We start from the raw sequence: 18825 nt of genomic DNA on the forward strand, positions 1-18825 counted from the left end.
TAGAAAAGGGATATTGGCTAGTTAATTATTCCATAGTAAGCTGCTATGAAATGATGTTCTGTGCTCTTCTGTGGGTTACCCCTTATTGCATTATACCTGATTCTCCAGGCTGCAGCTAAATTTGTTCCCCCGCTTGGTGGTCACCGTGAACATAACAGCAAGCTTAACTCCCTCCCCCTGCCCCGGCACAGGCAAGTCATTGAAGACATTAGAAGACTACAACCTGGGAAAAATAACTTAACACTGACTATCATATATCACTGTTCCTGGAGCTGATCAACTTAGTACTTTGCCTGGGACACTCTACTTGATGTTGCTATTTTCCGTACTTTCCCTGCCTCCCGCATCTGGGATAGCATGTCTTCTCCAAGTAGGGGTCCTTTTTGTCTTTATTCCCCAAAGGCAAAGGTCACAACCTTTTCTGTTTCAGGTGACAGCCCAAATGAGTACCCTCCTACCATATATGGCCAATGACCTCCAAATTCATCTTTTAACCTTGACATCTCTATTGAGATCTGAGCTAAAGCAGACAATGTCTATTTTAATGGAGCCAGTATTTCCATGTAAATATCTAATAGGCACCTCAAACTTAACATGGCCCAAAGGGAGCTCTTGATTTCTCAACGCTAAACTTTTCCTCCCTCAGGCATCTCCATAAATAGAAATAGATGTATATATTTATAGAACCCTGTGGATCCAGTTGATTGAGATCAAAATTAAATTAGAATTAAATTTGGAATCAAATTAGAATTTTTTTCTTTTTCTTTGAAACACAATTTGTCAGCAAGTTCTATTGACCATACATGGAAAAATCCACCCTGAATCTGTCTATATCTCTCTTCTCCGCTGCTACTACCCCAGTCCAAATTTCCATTATTCACACCTAACTGGCCTCTTAACTGCTCCCCCACTTTTCACTTTTGCTCCTATACAGTTTATTGAACAAACAATGGCCTGGTGAGCTTTTAAAACCATAAATAAAATCATGTCAGTTGTCTCCTGAATACATTCTAGATTTTAATTCTTATTATTTATATGTGCTGCAAGTATATTCTCCCAGTCTAGTTTTTCATCTTTTAAAAACGTTTTTATTAACATAAGGCTTTAAATCTAAAGCAGTTGACTATACCAATCTTTTCCTTTAAAGTGTGTCATCTGTTTTCCTTTAATAAATTCTAACAAGTGTCTAAATGCATTTTCCCAGAATATTTTAATGTTTTTTTCTTTAAAAACTTGATTTTTTTAAACCTCCTGGGATTGATTTTTGTGTATCATGTGAGGTACATGTCAATTTTCTTTTTTTCCCCATGTGGTTAAATAATTGTTCCGTCAGCATTCTTGAATACTCCCTCATTTCCCCTCTTATCTGAAATGCCAAATTTGTTCATAAATCAAGTTTCCGAAAATGTGTGGGTTAGTTGTGGGGGCTCTATCTTTAGTTCCCTGACCAAATTCTCTATCTCTATGCCAATATCACATTTATATCTTAATTAGTAGAGCTTTATAACTGTTTACTAAGGTTAAAGCAAATCTCCCCAATTTATTATTTTGCTTCAGAAGAATTTTCGCCCTTCTCCTGACTTTTTGATCTTTGGTATATAAAATCACCTTGCCAAGTTCCGCACAAAAAAAAAACCGAACTTCTAATTAGAATTCTATTGAAACTTTAAGTTAATGAGATTAAAATTGATATATATTTTTGATTATATTGAATCTTTCCAAGAATATGGCATATGGATCTGTTTGTTTAACTATTTAAAAATACCTTTCAATAACATTTTATAATTTATCTACAAAGTACTTGTACATTTTATGATTTTGTTTTGGTTGCTACCATGAATAATAAAACTGCATTTTCTGTTTGTTGCTGTTGTAAAGAAATGGAATTGATTTATTCACATTGGTTTTGTTTCCAGCAACTCTGCTAACCTCTTTAATCCTAATACATTTTTTATAGATTCTTTGGGTTTTCTGTCTAGATCATCTATGTCATCTAAGCAATTACAGCATTAATTCTTAATTTTCAATATTCTATCCTCTCACTTATTTTTTTCTTCCCTTATTTCCCTGGCTATAATCTCCAAAAAAAAAAAAAAAGTTAAATAGATGTTGTGATAGTGAAATCATTGGGTTTTTTCATGATTCTAAAGAGAATGTTTATAGCATTTTGACATTAAGAAAAGTGATATCTAGAAGTCATTGTAGATTTTCTTTATCAGGTTATAGAATCCCCTTCAGTTCCTAGTTATGTAAGAATTTTAATCATAAATGGATACTAAATTCTGTTAAATGTTTCCCCTGTGTCTATAAAGAATATCATATGGTTTTTCACCTGTCAAATATTATTGGTGGGAAATGTGTTGATTGATCTGCCAAGATTCAAATAACCTTGAAATCTTGGAATAAACACAACTTGGCAATCGCATAGTATCTTTTTAAATACATTACTAAACTAATATTTTGTTCAGGATTTTGCACTAATGCAAATATATTCAATTCTTTCTCAAAGTATTCTCAGATGGTTTAAGTACTGCATTAAGTCAGTATCCAAGCAGGAAAAAAATAAGACCGTTCTAGATATTGCAAGAAGAGGACACTTAATATAGAGAAGGAAATTAATTACAAAGTTATTGGATGAGTTAGAGGGGCACACAAGAAATAGTTACTCGATGAAGGTAATGAGGGCTAGAGAAACAAAAAGTTATCTGGTCCTTATGACTGCCATGACTCTGAGGCCGCTTGCCATTGGAAGGGAGCTGACCAAGCAGTTAACCTGATAGCCAGCTGCTGCAGCCCAGCTAAAGCTGCTGTCCCGGAAGGAGCTGCCAGAAATGAGAAACAAATCATTTCACCATTAGTCTCATTTTCCAGACTCTTGTCAGTGCCTCACGTTAGCAGAAACTAACGGGAAGCCAGATGGCAAGAAGGCTACAAGATACAGTTTGCAGGCTTCTAAGCCCAGAGGTATAGAAAAATGTATAGAGGACAAATATGGAGTAGAGGGAAAATGTTATTCATCACAGGTATCGAGATTCATGCTAACCTCAAAAAAATGAGCCAGGGAATGTTCTTTCTTTTCCTGTTCTCTGGAAGATTTCATGAATGTGAAACTGTTTGGTTAATTGAATATTTGGTAGACACAGCTGATAAACCATCTGGGCCTGGTGTTTTCTAGTAAAGATTCTGAGTTACTGATTAAAGTTTTAGCTGTTGATTCACTACTGAGCTACCATTTCTATTGTGTAACTAAGGGTATGATTGAGCTATGTTTCTGACTGTCTATTTCATTCTGTCTCCTAACTTCGTTGAATTATTTTAATCCTTTTTTCCCTTATATTTTCTGTGTTTCTGAGCATACTTTCATGGATCTAAAATATTCTGTAATATCTATTAATTCAGAAAGCTCAACCTTTATGTACAGTGGAAACTTGTGCATACCATGGGAAAGGAAGAATTTGCTCGATGTGAGACCATATAGAAGCTGGATGCAGCTGTGAGCAGGGCTGCCTTCATGCACATGAGACTTACACAGTTAGCTAGTTGCTCGGGGCTTCCGCACCAAGAAGGACTCGGTCTTGTTTTATTGCTCTGCTTTCACTGTCTAGAAATTCTCTATAGTTTTTGAAAAGGGGACCCCACCTTTTCTTTTTGCATTGGGCCCTTCAAATTATGTAGCTAGCTAGCTCTGTTGTGAGTATTGGATAGGCTTGGAGTTAAGCTTTCTTTTTCTTTTTTTTCTTCTTCTTTTTTTGGTAATTGCTAAAAAGTATTCATTAACTGTGAAAATGAGTATTTTTCTAAGGCCTTATTAAAACTATAATTCAAATATTCTTTATGGGAGGAATTACAGCTTTGATTTAGGAAACCCAGGTTCGCAACATGACAAAGGAGAAATGGGTTTAATATTGAGCTGGATTGTTCCACAAACTGTGGGAGAAACAGAGAATCTGCCGTTGAAAATTGAGTATCTGTGATACTCAGTGCACTTTTATAGGATTTTACTACGGAATTAACTTAAGTCAATTGGCTGTTAGTGATTATGTCCACAAGTGAGAGTAAGTTTTTAAACAGCTTTGCTTACAAAAAGTAGCATGCCAATTACTATTTAATTTGATCATTCTAATCATTTTTTTATATGAGTAGATAGATGCTAGCCTGAAAAAGCTTAGCATCTGTCAAATATGAGATAATTGTTTTAAAACTAAACATTTGCGTAAAGTCGGTTTCTACATTGCCAGTGAAGACCTGTGCTTTTGTAACGTCTTTGACATTGATCTAAGGGGCTGAGCGTGAAGCCGAAGAAGGGTCCATCTCAGATGTGGCCCGAGGGCATCCCGTCCAGTATTTAAATTTAAGTTTTTAGAGAACGTATATAATTTGATGGGATTATATAGGATACATTCCTGGGAGTCTTTTCTCATAGTGTGTTCTCTATTTGGCCTCTCTGATCAAAGAGGGTTGTGTTTTGTTTTTACTTTGTTTGGGTATGCTTGGTTTAGCTCGATGCTAATCTTGATCAAACCTAGAATGGAGTACACGACCAAGGACTCTCTCAGAATGTTAAAATGAAGTCCCAGGAGATTTTTAGATGTTTATAAATCCCGGAGAGGTCAAGAGGCCCTCGTTCCATCTCAGCCTCCTTGATTTGGCAAGTTCAAACATCCCTGCTACTTTCTATTCTTTGTTTGTAGGAAAGGTCCAGGAGAGAAACCTCAAACCAACCCCAGGGGCTTTGACCAACCTGGAGAGATTCCCAAACCCTAATTTGGATGGCATCTCATCAGACCTTGTGAAAGCTATCAGTGGAATAAATTCTGGGACTCGTGGGTAGGTCCTAGAATACAAGATTAAGCCTCTGGAACAAGGGAATGATAAAAATCTACCCCAAATCAAAGCAAAAATTCCTTTTCTGAGACACGAAGTAACTCTGACATAGAAGCAAATCACGGTGTTAAAAATGCTTCCTAGACGCTGATTCACAACTGCCTCTTGACCGAGCTCCAAGTGCAGAAGCCCTGAGATGCTCAGGAGGGGACTTCAGAGGCCACTTTTCAGATGAAAAATAACAAATATTAATATTAGGACAGCCAACATTTACTGAGAGACTATGAGTACACACCGTTCTTTATTTAATTCTTAATTCTCTTAATAACTCCTGAAGCATACAATTATTATCTTTATTTCAGTGGTAAAGAATCCTAGGCTCAGAGAATTTAAATAACTTCACAAAGTTAGTGAGTAGCAAAATGAAGACTTGTACTCTTATCTTTGGTGTTAACGCTTGGCTTCCTTAGCAGCCTGACCATGTAATTTTGACCTCTGTGGGAAGAGAGCCTTCCCCAAGGTCACTGAAGGAGATCCAGAGTATTTCAAGCATTGTATTCCAAATGGGAAAATGCATGTAGCATACTTGATTTCATGTTGTAAACTGTCAGAAAATAAGATTTTTTATGACACTGAAAACTAGACGGTAAGGGACAAGAGCCTGGCTGTTAGATTCTAAATTCCAGTTTGTAACCCAGCTCTAGCTTGTTGTGTGACTTTTAGAAAGTTTCCTTTTCCCTGCTTGAAAGATGGGGATCCTCTTCCCCACTTTGTAGAGTTGTTGTGGTCATCAGATAAGATGATGCTGGACTTAGCTCTCTGCTTGGCATGCAGAAGGTGCTCAAGAAATGGTAGCCATTGGTTTTGAACGTATTCCTGTCATGGTCGTCACGTGTCATGTGGAGCCACAAAGTCGATGTTGGTGCTTTGAAAATCCTTGACATCAGAGGCCACGGTGTCAATGAATCAGATGGAGAGGTGCAGGTATGGTCCTCTGGCCTAGCAGAGCCCAAGTGCGCATGACCACCAAGCACTGGAGATGAAAAAGAGCAGGAAGAAGCAGAAAAGTCACTGAGAAGTGAGAAGTGTGAGCCTCCTGGCATCCTGCCGGAAGAAGGATGCTGAGAGACTCCGGGCACCATTATTGTGCTGAGCGTGGGGAGTCAGAATCAGATCATTAACCAAACTCCTTGACTGTCCTCCTCCAAGCTCGTGAGCTGCTGGGAAGTCAAAGCTCCATCCCTTACTCCTCTTAATTGTATTCTTCAGCCTTCCCAGTGTTCTCCTGTCAGCTCAGAAAGCAATCACCTAATAATATCATACGAAGGGAAAAAAAATCTTTCTCCAGTTTACAAAATTGCAGGTAATTCTGTTATTCAATTAAGATAATATTCTTTTCTGAGCATAACCTCCTGTCCTAAACTGAAACCCTAAATGGGCCACAGACACTTAAAAAAATGACAGAAGAATAGGGTACCCATGATTTCTTTATTCTTATATGAGAGAATGATATTCTCCCAGAATTTTCTGGCACACCTATCCATTTCAGTCACAGAATCCGGTTCAGTGTATTTCAATTGCTTCAAAGAATGTAAAACATCATTACCGTAATGGCCTCCATATCTTTATACATATTGCAGTGTTGGTAGGGTAAATGTAATCTTAGTAAAGCCCAGATTGTCTTTTGAGAAGATTTCATTTCATATCTAGAGCTTTAGAATGCTTCGTGGGTAGAATTTGTATCAATAGAAATACTTCATGTATTTTATTTCTTCATTGACCAAAGAAATGAGTTGTTTTCCAAGGTTAATTATCTCTGTCTTCTAAAAATAATTTTTTGTTGGGCATCTGGGTGGCTCAGTCGGTTAAGTGCCTGACTCTTGATTTTGACTTAGTCAGGATCTCAGGGTCCTGAGATCGAGTTCCATATCAGGCTCCCTACTCACTGGGGAGTCTGCTTGTCTCTCTCTCCCTCTGCCCCTACCCTTGTGCTCATGCGTGCACTCTCTCTCAAATAAATAAATAAATAAATATTTTAAAGAAATAAAAATGCTTTTTGGTTAGTGAAAATATTAAACTCTTTTTCTTTAAAAAGCAAGGCACACATACCACGTTATAACAAAATTTCAATACACTGTGCATGTATACAATTCTGGTTATGAGCTAGGGAACACAGTTTCCCTGAATGTTATAGTTTTTCTATTCTATTTTAGTGCTATTATTTTTCCTGGCAATAAATAATGTACTTCTATTGAATTCAAAATTACAGTAAATGTGCTCCGTGCAGATAATTTAACACCTGTAAATTCCCAAGCCCTATGATAATAGATTGCATATTTTAGAGACTTAAGGATCTGAATTATATTGCAAAAATGAGTTGAAGACTGATTGCAAATGTGTATCTATTAACATAGCCATGAATTTTTTCTACTGCACTGAGTAGATAGATAGGAGTGTGAGGCATTCAATAATCCTAGCAAAATGTTGGGTTGAGCAGGTTTAGATCTTTAAAAAATAACTACAATCATAGCTAATATTCTTCCCCTGGGGATTGAGAAGGGCAAGTCCATCAGCAGTAAATGCAATGCTGGGTATTAGCAAAGTGGACCTTTGGCTAGATGATCCCACACTGAGCAGTTCTGGAGGAGTAAACATGACTGAAATAGATCCAGGGGGCCCTGAGAAAGAGTCACAGTACTGCGCACCAATCTCACTTCCCCCACCAAATCATGGAGCTACAGAGAGGAGGAACTATATTTAAAAAGGAAAACTGATAAAGTGAGCAAACAACATCGACCTCCTACCCACTCTTGCATTTTCCATACTTTCAGAAGTGGTGTTAGAATTATTTGAATTGAACCTTTTATTAGTATTGAGTTTTCTCTACTGTGAGTATCAATTTTAGTCATCCTGCTACCAAAATAATGTTTTATTTATGTGGCCAGATTTACAACATGGTAGTGCTGGAAGATTATTTAGATATCATTGAAATTGTATTAAAGGTGCATTTTTGAGAGGTGAGGGCACGGGGGCCTAGTGAAACTATGTGCCCAGCTGGAGGCTGAGGCCAGAGCAAGTCCCCGGCCCACTATTCTGCCCTGGACACTGCTATAGCCACTCGCCGGGTGTTACGTGCCCACAGAACAGTAGATGAGCCTTCCTTAAAAACCCAAAAAACTGATGGGGAGAGTCTTTCAGGGGCTGCTGATGCTACATTTTTTTTTAATTGGCTGATATTTAGAACAAGGGGGGCACCTGAAGGGTTAAAAACAAAATTTGTAAAGATGTCCGCGGATCGACTGCTTTCTCTTAGTCTCTTTTTTCTGATTTATCTTTTAGGTTATGGTCTGGAAACATCCTATTGAAAGGGATCAAATCTTCATCAAAGGAAATGCTTTGCTGAATACAATTTTCTTATCCTAAATTCTGGGTTTGGTCATGGATTGGCTGAACTAAGTCAGTTTTATGGGGCATCCAACCTTAGGTCCTTCCCCCGCCCCCCAATCATGACTGAGTTTTTATGAGTGAACTACTCCATCTTTAGCCAAGGAAAATGGGGGGAGTTATGACTCAGAGTTGGAGGTGGGGATTGTTGCATTTAGTTGGGGTGGGGCTGGCTTACCATATACATCCTTGCTTGAGCTTCCCACCTTCCACTGTATGTGTCGTGGTACAAGTAGGATTTATCCTGTGTTCATTTTTAACCGAGACATTGATATGATAGATGTCAGACAGGGAAATCCTGATGTGTGGAATTAGCCAAGGAAGTGCTTGAGACCCGATTCCACATTTTTAAACTTCTTTGCCAACTTCAAATGTGAAAGAATTGAGAGCCTGAAGAAAGGCATCTATGAGAAGTTTCTAAAGAGAGCTATTATACTGTGAGTCCCCCAGTCCTACCCAAACACACAGGGACACACAGAGGGGAAGTTGGCCTCCAACCCCACCCTTAGTGAGCAAGGAGACTCCTCAGAGACCTTGGTCTGGTGCCTGAGTCAACCTGAGAAAGTTTACGAGGTCTGTGAGCGGAATGGACCTGAATACTTTGAGATGGTCCAGCACACTCAGGTTTATCAGGTCAAAGGATATGTAAGGGTTTTCTGTGGCCACATGACAGCCATGTTGGAGAAGGACATGGCAGAGAAGCCCAAGTGAGCCAGAGAAGTTTAAAGTCTTCTCGTAGAGGAACTTCCAAAGGATAGGACCTCTTTTTGGACAACTGGAAAACCAGGAACCAAGGGTAGTGTGGTAACTGCAGAAACAGATTTCACCCCCATTAGGAGAGGGTCTTCTGATGGACACGGGAAAGTGCCCAAGGAGGAAGGAGCCCGCTTAAAACCTCCATCGAGCCCAAGGAGTGTTCCTTCCCCATTTCTCCTCACTTCCCAGACCTGAAGGGCTACAACTGCCGTGAGCAAGAGTGGCAGCAGCAGAGCCAGAGAGAGAGGTCACAGCTGACCAACCTCTCTTCCTAATGAGTGTCTGGGGCGGATCCAGTCCTTAGAAGACAATGAAGTAATTTTACTTTGTATGCTCTGGGTTCTAAGGTCAAGTTATTCTTGATGCAATTTGGGTCCTAATTTTGAGCACTTTGTTTTGATTCTGTGCCTTGTTTTTAAAACCCACCTTATTTTGTCAGAGATATTAATTATAGGACTTCAGGATGTGTATAGGACTTCATATGTATCATGTTTGTTTTGATCCCTAATTTTCTTAATAATCTGGTGGTTTCTTTGGTTGTTGGTTTTTTTAAAAAGATTTATTTGTTTAGAGAGAGCCAGTGAGTGTAAGAGCAAGCAAGCAGGGGCAGGGAAGGGGAGGGAGAGGGAGAGAGGGTCTCAAGCAGATTCCATGCTGAGTACAGAGCGCAATGGGGGACTGGATCCCATGACCCTGAGATCACGACCTAAGTGAAAACAAGAGTCAGACGCCCAACCTACTGTGCCACCCAAGGGCCCTGGTTGGTTCTTTATTAAGGGTAAGACACGAAGAAGCTGATGGTAATCCCATGGGGCAGGAGCTGGGCTTGCACATGATGAGAAAATTGAGGCTCTGACAAACTTTTCACCTTGGAGAGTCACCAGCACTCAACTCCTCTAGGACTTTTCCCTCGGGTTGCAGTTTTCTTAGAATGGCTCAGCAGTAGTTCTCACGTTATAGCTGTGTCAGAATCATTTGGAAGGCCTGCTAAAACAGAGGGCTGAGCCTCATCCCCCACCCAAGTTCGTGATTCACTAGGTCGGGAGAGAGACTGAGGAGCATTTGTGTTTTTATCAAGTTCTCAGGTGATGCAGGTGCTGTTGGTCTGGGGATCACACCAAAAATCACCGCCCAAAGGGCAGAATTTCTCAGCCCTGGCACTCTTGACATTTTGTGCCAGATACTTCTCTGTGGCGCAAGGGTGTTCTGAGTATTTGTAGGATCCCTGGCTTCTACCCCCTAGATGCCAGCATCAAACATGTCTCAAAACATTGCCAAACCACTGATGACCCTAAGGCGTCCTTCTGTCTCCCGCCCGGAAAATCAAAGCCTCGCTGTAAGCAATCTGGGAGGCCATGGGGTTCTTGGGGGGCAATGGGGCCCTCGAGAGTCTGACCATTCCGTGGGGAGAGTCTATTTAACGCCCTTATTTTCAGCATTGCCTCTCACCAGTCTGACCCCACTCCACATCTGCACCTGTAAATCTCTCTAAAGATCGATCTCTTCAAAAGGGGAGAAGCAGGCCGGGGTCCTGGGGAGGGAACCTGGAGTCTGACCCACCTTCGCATGAACTTCCGACCTACCGTCCAGGGTGCAGCTTTGCGCTGAAGTTCTGCCTTCAGAAATGGCCTCTGTCCCTAGAATTGGAGGCTTTCTGAGGTTTGGCAGAGCTAAGCAGCTTCCTGTCCTTCAAGCCCATGGGTCCCTTTTCTCCTTTTTCTCCGGTCTGCTGAATAGGTTACTATTCACCCGTCTGCTTTCCCGAGGGCAAAGGTTTTGTTGACATCTTTCATCTGCTGTTATCTCTTCGCCCGTTCTCTTTGTTCTCGTGGCTCTGTGCCCTTTCATACATTTATTTCCAATCTGGAATATTACAGAGCCGCCACGATAGCATGTGTGTTTAATTTGCTGTGTATCACCAGAATTCCCAGCGGTGTTTTGGAAGTTAGGTTTCAGTAAGTGGGAGAATAGAAAGGGCATAAGAGTAAGTGAGTTGGGGGAGGTGTTATTAATAATTTTGGCTAAAAATGAAGAAAAGAAATGTGAAGGTGTAAGATACATTCTATTCATATTTCATTTTTTTTTTGCCTAAAGCCCTGATTGTTACACTTTGTTATCACCCATCCAATAAAAACAACATTAGTGGTAGAAAATATGGACCTTAAGAGACTCTGAAATATTAAGCAAGAAAATATTTATTAAAACCTTTTATAAATGTCACATATGTACCTATGTTAGGTTATGACTCTTCACTTAAAAATATAAAGATAATAGGCCTTCATTTTACCCATAAAATCAAAGCAATATATTCTTAAGTAGACTGGATCTCCACTTTGAAATAACACTGGCACTAAACCAAATAGCTTAGAAGTGAGAATTAAACCCCTTGAAGCATTTAGAGGTGGGTTTTGTTGTTGTTGTTTATTGTTGTTATTAATATTCTAGTCAGTGGAACCACTTGGCTGCTTCCCCACGTACTATCAATCTGAAATCGGAACGCAATCCGAAGGTGTGATTTAGGTATTAGGGAGACTTGCTCATGTGTAACTTTTCTTATTCTTGAGAGAGAGCCCAGCTCGTGCCTTTTGGGGATCAGGTGGGATTTAGCCATAAGTAACCAAAGGGGATATTGAATTTAAATTCAGTAATTAACAAAATGACAAGTGAAAATTCTTCATGAATAAATATCTGGCTCTGGGAAAATTCCCAGATCCCTCAGGAGTAAAGCTCTCTCAGTAGGGGAATTGTAAAAATATCACAGTTGAAATGGACTCCATGTCCTACGAATCAAACTTTTACTTGGCATTTGACTTCTTTTTGAGCTTTCTACAGGTATCGCCACATGTGACAAAAGGCCCTCCAGCTGCTTCTAGAAATGATCAGTGTTTTTTGAATACTAGCACTTTGAAAAATTTTGGTTAGCACATGTTCATTAAATATAAACTCATATTTCCATTGCTTTATGACTGACTTGAATCCCAGTATATAGACGGACCACAAGATTTCTGCTAAAATTGTGTAGTATCTGATGTTTCAAGCTAACAAGCTCTGAGAAACAATACGGCGTTCTCGCCCTTAATTTTCACACCTGTTGACTTACAATGGCGTCTTGTGCAACCGGAATGCGCTAAGATGGGAAGTCAATGGAAAATGTGGGAGGAGGAAAAAGAGATCATAGACATGTTGAAGTATGTCAAAAGTATATATCCACGTCTAGATCTTGATTTATTAGACTATATAGAATCTATATTCTCTATAAATATAAATATAAATACAATATATGTAAGAATAATACATACATATATATATCAAAAAGGAATCAAAACAAATATGGTTTAGAGTGTCCATGAAAACTTGGAAATGAAGAAGGTATACATGAGAATAATTTGTCATAAGAGGCAGTGAAGTATGGTGCCATAATCACTAGATTAGACGTTTGGAGATCCAGTTATGTGACCTCAAATGTAAATCATCTGGCTTCTCTAAAATTACATTTTTTTCATCTGTGAAGTGAAGATAACATCTGTCTTAGCTCTCAAGAGGTTTATGAGAATTGACTGAGATAATATATGTGAAATCACTTAGAAGTTATATGTATTATATGAGTGTAAGGTCTTAACAAAAACAGAATCATAGAAAACTAGACCTAACGATGTCCGCGGGAGGTTGTTTGGTTCGTTTGCCTGCCTACGCCTCTCGGGAGGGTAACTTACCTGTATGTGCCTTTGACATATTTTATGATATTTCAATTTTCTCCAAATGTTTAAAAATTAAATCTATTAAAATAAGGCATAGCATTTTTTTAGTATGAAATAATTTTGAAAATAATTTAAAATTATTTCCAAGTAACCATCTATCACGTAAATGGGATTCTTTTTACACAGATGATATTACTTTTGATTATATTGAATCTTTCCAAGAATATGACATATGGATCTGTTTGTTTAGCTATTTAAAAATACCTTTCAATAACATTTTTTAAAAAAGATTTTATTTATTTATTTGACAGAGACAGCCAGTGAGAGAGGGAACACAAGCAGGGGGAGTGGGAGAGGAAGAAGCAGGCTCATAGCAGAGGAGCCTGATGTGGGGCTCGATCCCATAACGCCGGGATCACGCCCTGAGCCGAAGGCAGACGCTTAACCGCTGTGCCACCCAGGCGCCCATTTCAATAACATTTTATAATTTATCTACAAAGTACTTGTACATTTTATGATTTTTTTTGTTGCTACCATGAATAATAAAACTGCCTTTTCTGTTTGTTGCTGTTGTAAAGAAATGAAATTGATTTACTCACATAAGATGAACTCCTCGAAGTAGGGTCCCCTGATAGACTTTGGGGGGACTTCGTGGCTTCACTGAAAGTACACGTGAGAGTGTGTGTCTATGTGCTAAGGGGCGATTTTCCAGGAGGAATATACATCCCGGAAGAGTGTGCTGTAGGTAGTCTGTGCCCCTCCACAAGGAAGGAGGAGATGTCTTGTTCTGGGGGGGGGGCAGGGAAGAAGTTAAAATTTGGAAATTATAATTTACGTTCACTGAGGGCTCAGTACATCCAGGTACTGTGATAACAGTTTTGGTTCATGCCCATGACAACCTCGTGAGAGAGGAGAAGATGCACGGCACCTTTCAGGAAATGCTTGAGTCCAAGTATATGTCATATTAAGGTGCGTACGTTGGGGCCAGAATTTTTACGTTTTTAGAAAGGTAAGTTGATGCCTTTACCATACATTAAACAACACATCCAAGTGGTTCTGAGAGATTGCCTCATAATCGTAGAGGCATAAATAAAAGTGTTAAAAAGATTCCCATTAGTTTATTCCATACAAGTCAGATTTTGATGCCAAACAAGCTATGAAAAAGCATTTTCTTTTCCTGGCTTTTAGGATTTGGGAATTGCAGAAAAAGGATTGTAAACCTGTAGTATTAGCATCCTCATTTCATAAATGAGAAAATGGCTTCAGGATGTTAGCAATAGCCGTGGTTTGCACAGCCAGCAGGTGACCAACCTGACTGAAATTCCAGTCTTCTGAGTCCTGGTCTATGATATTTTAAGAATTCCAGGCAGATGGACGATGAGAAATCCTAAAAGACACAATTTGGTCTTGGTTCACAGCTACTACCAACCATCCTCCTTATTGTTCTTACTGTTTCTGTGAGTTGTCATTTTCCCTAGCAACCGTAAGCAACTAGGTGACAAGAGAGTGGGAGAAGGAAGAGAGTGGCAGAATCCAACCCATTCCTAGAATCCTGAAATGCTGTTGGGAAAGGTGACTGTCCAGATTTAGATGAGTTGGTGGCCAGTCCATAAGATCTTCCCAAGAAGAATTAGAAGTTCACAGAATATTCATAAAAATATTTCTTGAAGACCTACTATGTGTTAGGTACTATTCCAGGCACTGGTGATGCAATGATGTGTATGAAAGTCTCTACTGTGATACTATACAAGTAACCACATACCCACAGTACACTTGACACCTTCACATAGAATTTGGAAAGAAGTCCAGACTGCAAAATGGGGTCCCCTTAGCAAATAATAGTCTCACAGATGTGCGGATCTCAATTCAAGGAGAGGTGCTTTCGCAGGAAACCAGAAGGATGAGAAATTCCTTAAGCTACTGTGTTCCATTTTTCCTATGATCAGGCAATCAAGGTATTAATTCGTCAGGCTCTCAAAATATTTGGAAAGAAATAAGGAGGGAAGAGTACTTCTTTGGTCAAGAGGGGCCACAAGGGCACAATGAGACTCACTGAAAAAAACTCATCAGCGAGGATTCCACTGAATCATCAGCAAGGCAAAGCCAGAGGGGGTCCAAGTGGGCCAGGCAAGGGTAGAAGTGGAGGAGATACACAGCTGGGGACAGGGGACAGAGGCCGGGCCCTTCTGAAGCTTGAGTCACAGCATCAGCAATCAAGAGCAGACTGAGAGAAAGAGACTGACCCCCAGTGGGGTTCCTTTCCTGCCCAAGGCCAGACTACAGGTTGAGACAGCATGGCTGGAGTGGAAGACTGGGAGCCAGGCATTTGCTCATGGACTTTCAGAACAGTAAAAGCAGACAGAACATATAACATGGTACAAGAAGATCCCACGAAACCGTGAGGACAGATGGGTCAGCTGAACTGGAAAGTGTCCAGAGTACATTATGGGATAAATGATTTTGTGAACGAGCTGGAAACTTAACAACTACTCATAATATCCTTTCTATATTAAAATGAGTTGTGTATTCCAAGCCACCAATGTAAAAACAGAAATTTTAAAGAGTTATAGGCTGGAGACACTTGAATTACAATTTCGGTCCGTCGTGGAGGCTGCTGCCGAGACCCACTAGGTGGCAGTGTGGTAGTGATTTGCTGGTAAACACAGACCAGAATAGAGCTGAATCGCAAGCTCTTAGTTTTTTCTGACACTTAGAAGTTCACTGGGTGTTGTACGCAACTACTGAAGCATCGAACTTTGCATCGGAATCCAGGGATATACTGTATGGTGACTAACATAATATAATAATAATTTTAAAAATTCAAAAAAAAAAGTTCACAATAGAACTTTCACATTCGTGAAATAATGGATGGGAAGTCCAACAATGAGTACCATGTGAGCAGCCATTGACATATAAAATAGAGCTGTTTTATGAGTAGTTAACAATGGAGCATTTTATAAAAAGTCAAAATAGCAGTGTCCTCTATGTTCTTAAATGATTCTTCTGATAAGTGAATGTTAGACATACATAAAATATAGAAAGGTGATAGAAGACGACAATGGATGCCTCTCTCCCAGCCGTTACAAAAGCCAGGCTCCCTAGCTGGATCTAGCAAGCTTCAAGGGGTTTCTGTCCCAGACTTTACTTCCTCTTTACCAATCCAAGCTCCCTGCTGCATTTGGAGATGCCGTTGGAGACCAATCCCTGACAAGTCACCTCGTATGACCACCTTACTTCATTCTTTTCATTCGTATTTCCCCCAAATTATGTACAAAGCACACTAACATTTTGCATTGTAAAATTTTCCTGTTCTTTCTTGTTTCTTGGATCATCACTTAATAGCTGTGTGATGTATGACACATCACGTAACCCCTCTGTGCTTCATTTTCTTTATCTGTAAAAGGGAATGATGATAGTATTCACCTCTTAAGGTTATTGCAGGACTGACATGAGTTGATATAAGAAGTGCTTAGACTGATGGGTCACACAGTAAACACCATGTAACAGTTTGCTCCCAACCAGAAAGTAAGGTGAAAAGGAAAAAAACTGCATTCTGGTTCCCTATTATTGGTGCCTTTTAAGTGCTGGCTATATAGCATATAAGCTCAATAAATATTCAAATCAATGAATAAATATTTAAATCAATGAATAAATAAATGAATGGCTAAAATACGACTGTGCACCGAGATGCACAGGCATGACTTAATAAATACAATCCAGTCCTTAACATTTAGAATATTACTTTTCTTAAAGATTTCATTTTTAAGTCATCTCTACATCCAGCCTGGGGCTCAAACTCACAACCCTGAGATCAAGATTCGTCGCACGCTCCACCCACTGAGCCAGCCCGGCGCCCCTGGAACATTTAAAGAACGTATTTGTGCCTGACTAAAGATAGAACACTTCATAAATAAGCCTTTAAACTAGTTCTTTACATTTTAGATTGATCAAATGTTATTAAATATCAGGATAATAGTTAAGAAAGATTAGCCAAATCCCAAAATATTAATTTTTTAAAAGATTTTATTAATTTGAGAAAGAGCGAGCACACAAGCAGGGGGAGTGGCAGGCATAAGGAGAAGTGGGCTCCCCACTAAGCAAGACACCTGAAGTGGGACTTGATCCCACGCCACGACCCTGGGATCATGACCTGAGCCGACGGCAGACGCTTAACTGACTGAGCCACCCAGGGGCACCCCCCTCCAAATATTGATTTAAAATAGTAGACATTTTCAGTTAAAAGTTACCTTTGAGATAAATAGTAATCCGCTTATTTTTGGTCTAGAAACCAGGCCTTTAAGTTCAGTGCTTTTTTTTAAATTTTTTTTTTAATATTTTGCTTCCCCAGTTTGGCAGAAGCCATTAGTATGAGCACATTAAGTGTGGTTGATTTTGCTGTTAAAAACGTATGTGAGGGGGGCGCCTGGGTGGCACAGCGGTTAAGAATCTGCCTTCGGCTCAGGGCGTGATCCCGGCATTCTGGGATCGAGCCCCACGTCAGGCTCCTCCGCTATGAGCCTGCTTCTTCCTCTCCCCTCCCCCTGCTTGTGTTCCCTCTCTCGCTGGCTGTCTCTATCTCTGTCAAATAAATAAATCTTTAAAAAAAAAAAAAGTATGTGAGGAATATTCTTGATATTCTATGTTTTTGTATGGTTGTATACATTTATATAATATTGAAACATAATTTTTGGAACTGGCTTCTTTACCATCAAAATATTAAAAAGTGTTCTTAGATCTGTACTTAGCCTTTTTCAAATTATGAAGCACTTACTTAGCTGTTTGCACCAATTTGCTGCGTGCTTTCTTCCCCTTTGACACTGTTTCTCTTTCCTTGAAAAAACTAGATTAAAACTCTACTTATCAGAATTAGGCTCAGAGTAGAACAAATCATCTCTTAAATATATCAAGTAAAATTTTAAACTCAAAAGATCCGAACATTATTCTTGAAAATAGCTGCAACGAAAATAACATATATTACATTTTGGAGAAAGTTCTGTGGAACAGGAAAATGTTAATTCATGCACAAAACTCGCCCAGACGCAATCACCTAGTAGGGTCTACGTGCAGCCTGCCCACAAAAACGAATCTGGGAACTTCCCATGCAAGCTTGCCAAGGAGTGAGGGGGTCCTGTTGGTTTGTTCTTGTTTTAAATGATAATCTTGCCATTTTAAAATTAAATATATTTTTATTGCCATAAATACCAGTGTAACCTTAAGTGAGATCGCAGGTACCATTCAGCCACAGAGACTGTATGCATTCAAAAACAAGCCTTGTGCAAGGCTTTTGTTTGGCAGAAATCTCATTGCTGTTCAAGTTAGGATCTCTGTATTTCTTTGCACTTTTGGCGCAGTCCAGTACTGAGATTATTCTTTAAATATCACGGTTTGAGTGGGTTTGACAACATGGGGGACATTTGTGATCTTGGCATGAGTAGATTGAGTGAAAATTTGGAGCCAAGTGTGCTGCAAAGAAACTGGGGGATAAGAAAACGTAGGCTTGGAAGGATGGACGTGTTTTTATAAAGAAGTTTTGCTGGGAAAGGGAAGGAGAATTAGCTGAGGGGCGCCTGAGGTCATGGGAGGCTGTCCGTGGTTGTTGTAGGTGGAGAGAGGTACTGCAGCAAAGTTGCAAACTGGTACAAGGGAAACATCTTGGTGTGCTCCAGGGGAAAGGCTGCAGACACAGAGGGACTGCTACAATTTTCCCACCATAACAAGAGAGAGAAGAAAGTCAAGGTCAGATATAAGCAGCTGGTGGATTTAGTGATTGGAATATAATCATCGTGTTTATTTCCTTGATAAAGTCCAGGACAGCCGCAGTTGATGTATTAGGTTTATAACCTGGATCAGGTTTTCAGCATTTAAACGCATTTTAATGTATCTTTGATACATGCAAGAGCGTGTTTGTCACGCATGTGTTAGTGATGAAGTATACATAATAAAGGAAAGTCCTGGGCTCCTCCCACCCACTTAAAAGCTACATTTTAGAACTTGACCACAACCACTCGCATGCTTCGGTACTCCTTCCTGATCCTGTTGCTCCCTTTCATTCCCAGAAGTAACCAAGATTTTGAAATGTGGGTCTTAACGTGAGTAGCAACTT

Source organism: Ailuropoda melanoleuca, chromosome 10 (assembly GCF_002007445.2).
Source record: "Ailuropoda melanoleuca isolate Jingjing chromosome 10, ASM200744v2, whole genome shotgun sequence".
NCBI classification, from domain to species: Eukaryota; Metazoa; Chordata; class Mammalia; order Carnivora; family Ursidae; genus Ailuropoda; species Ailuropoda melanoleuca.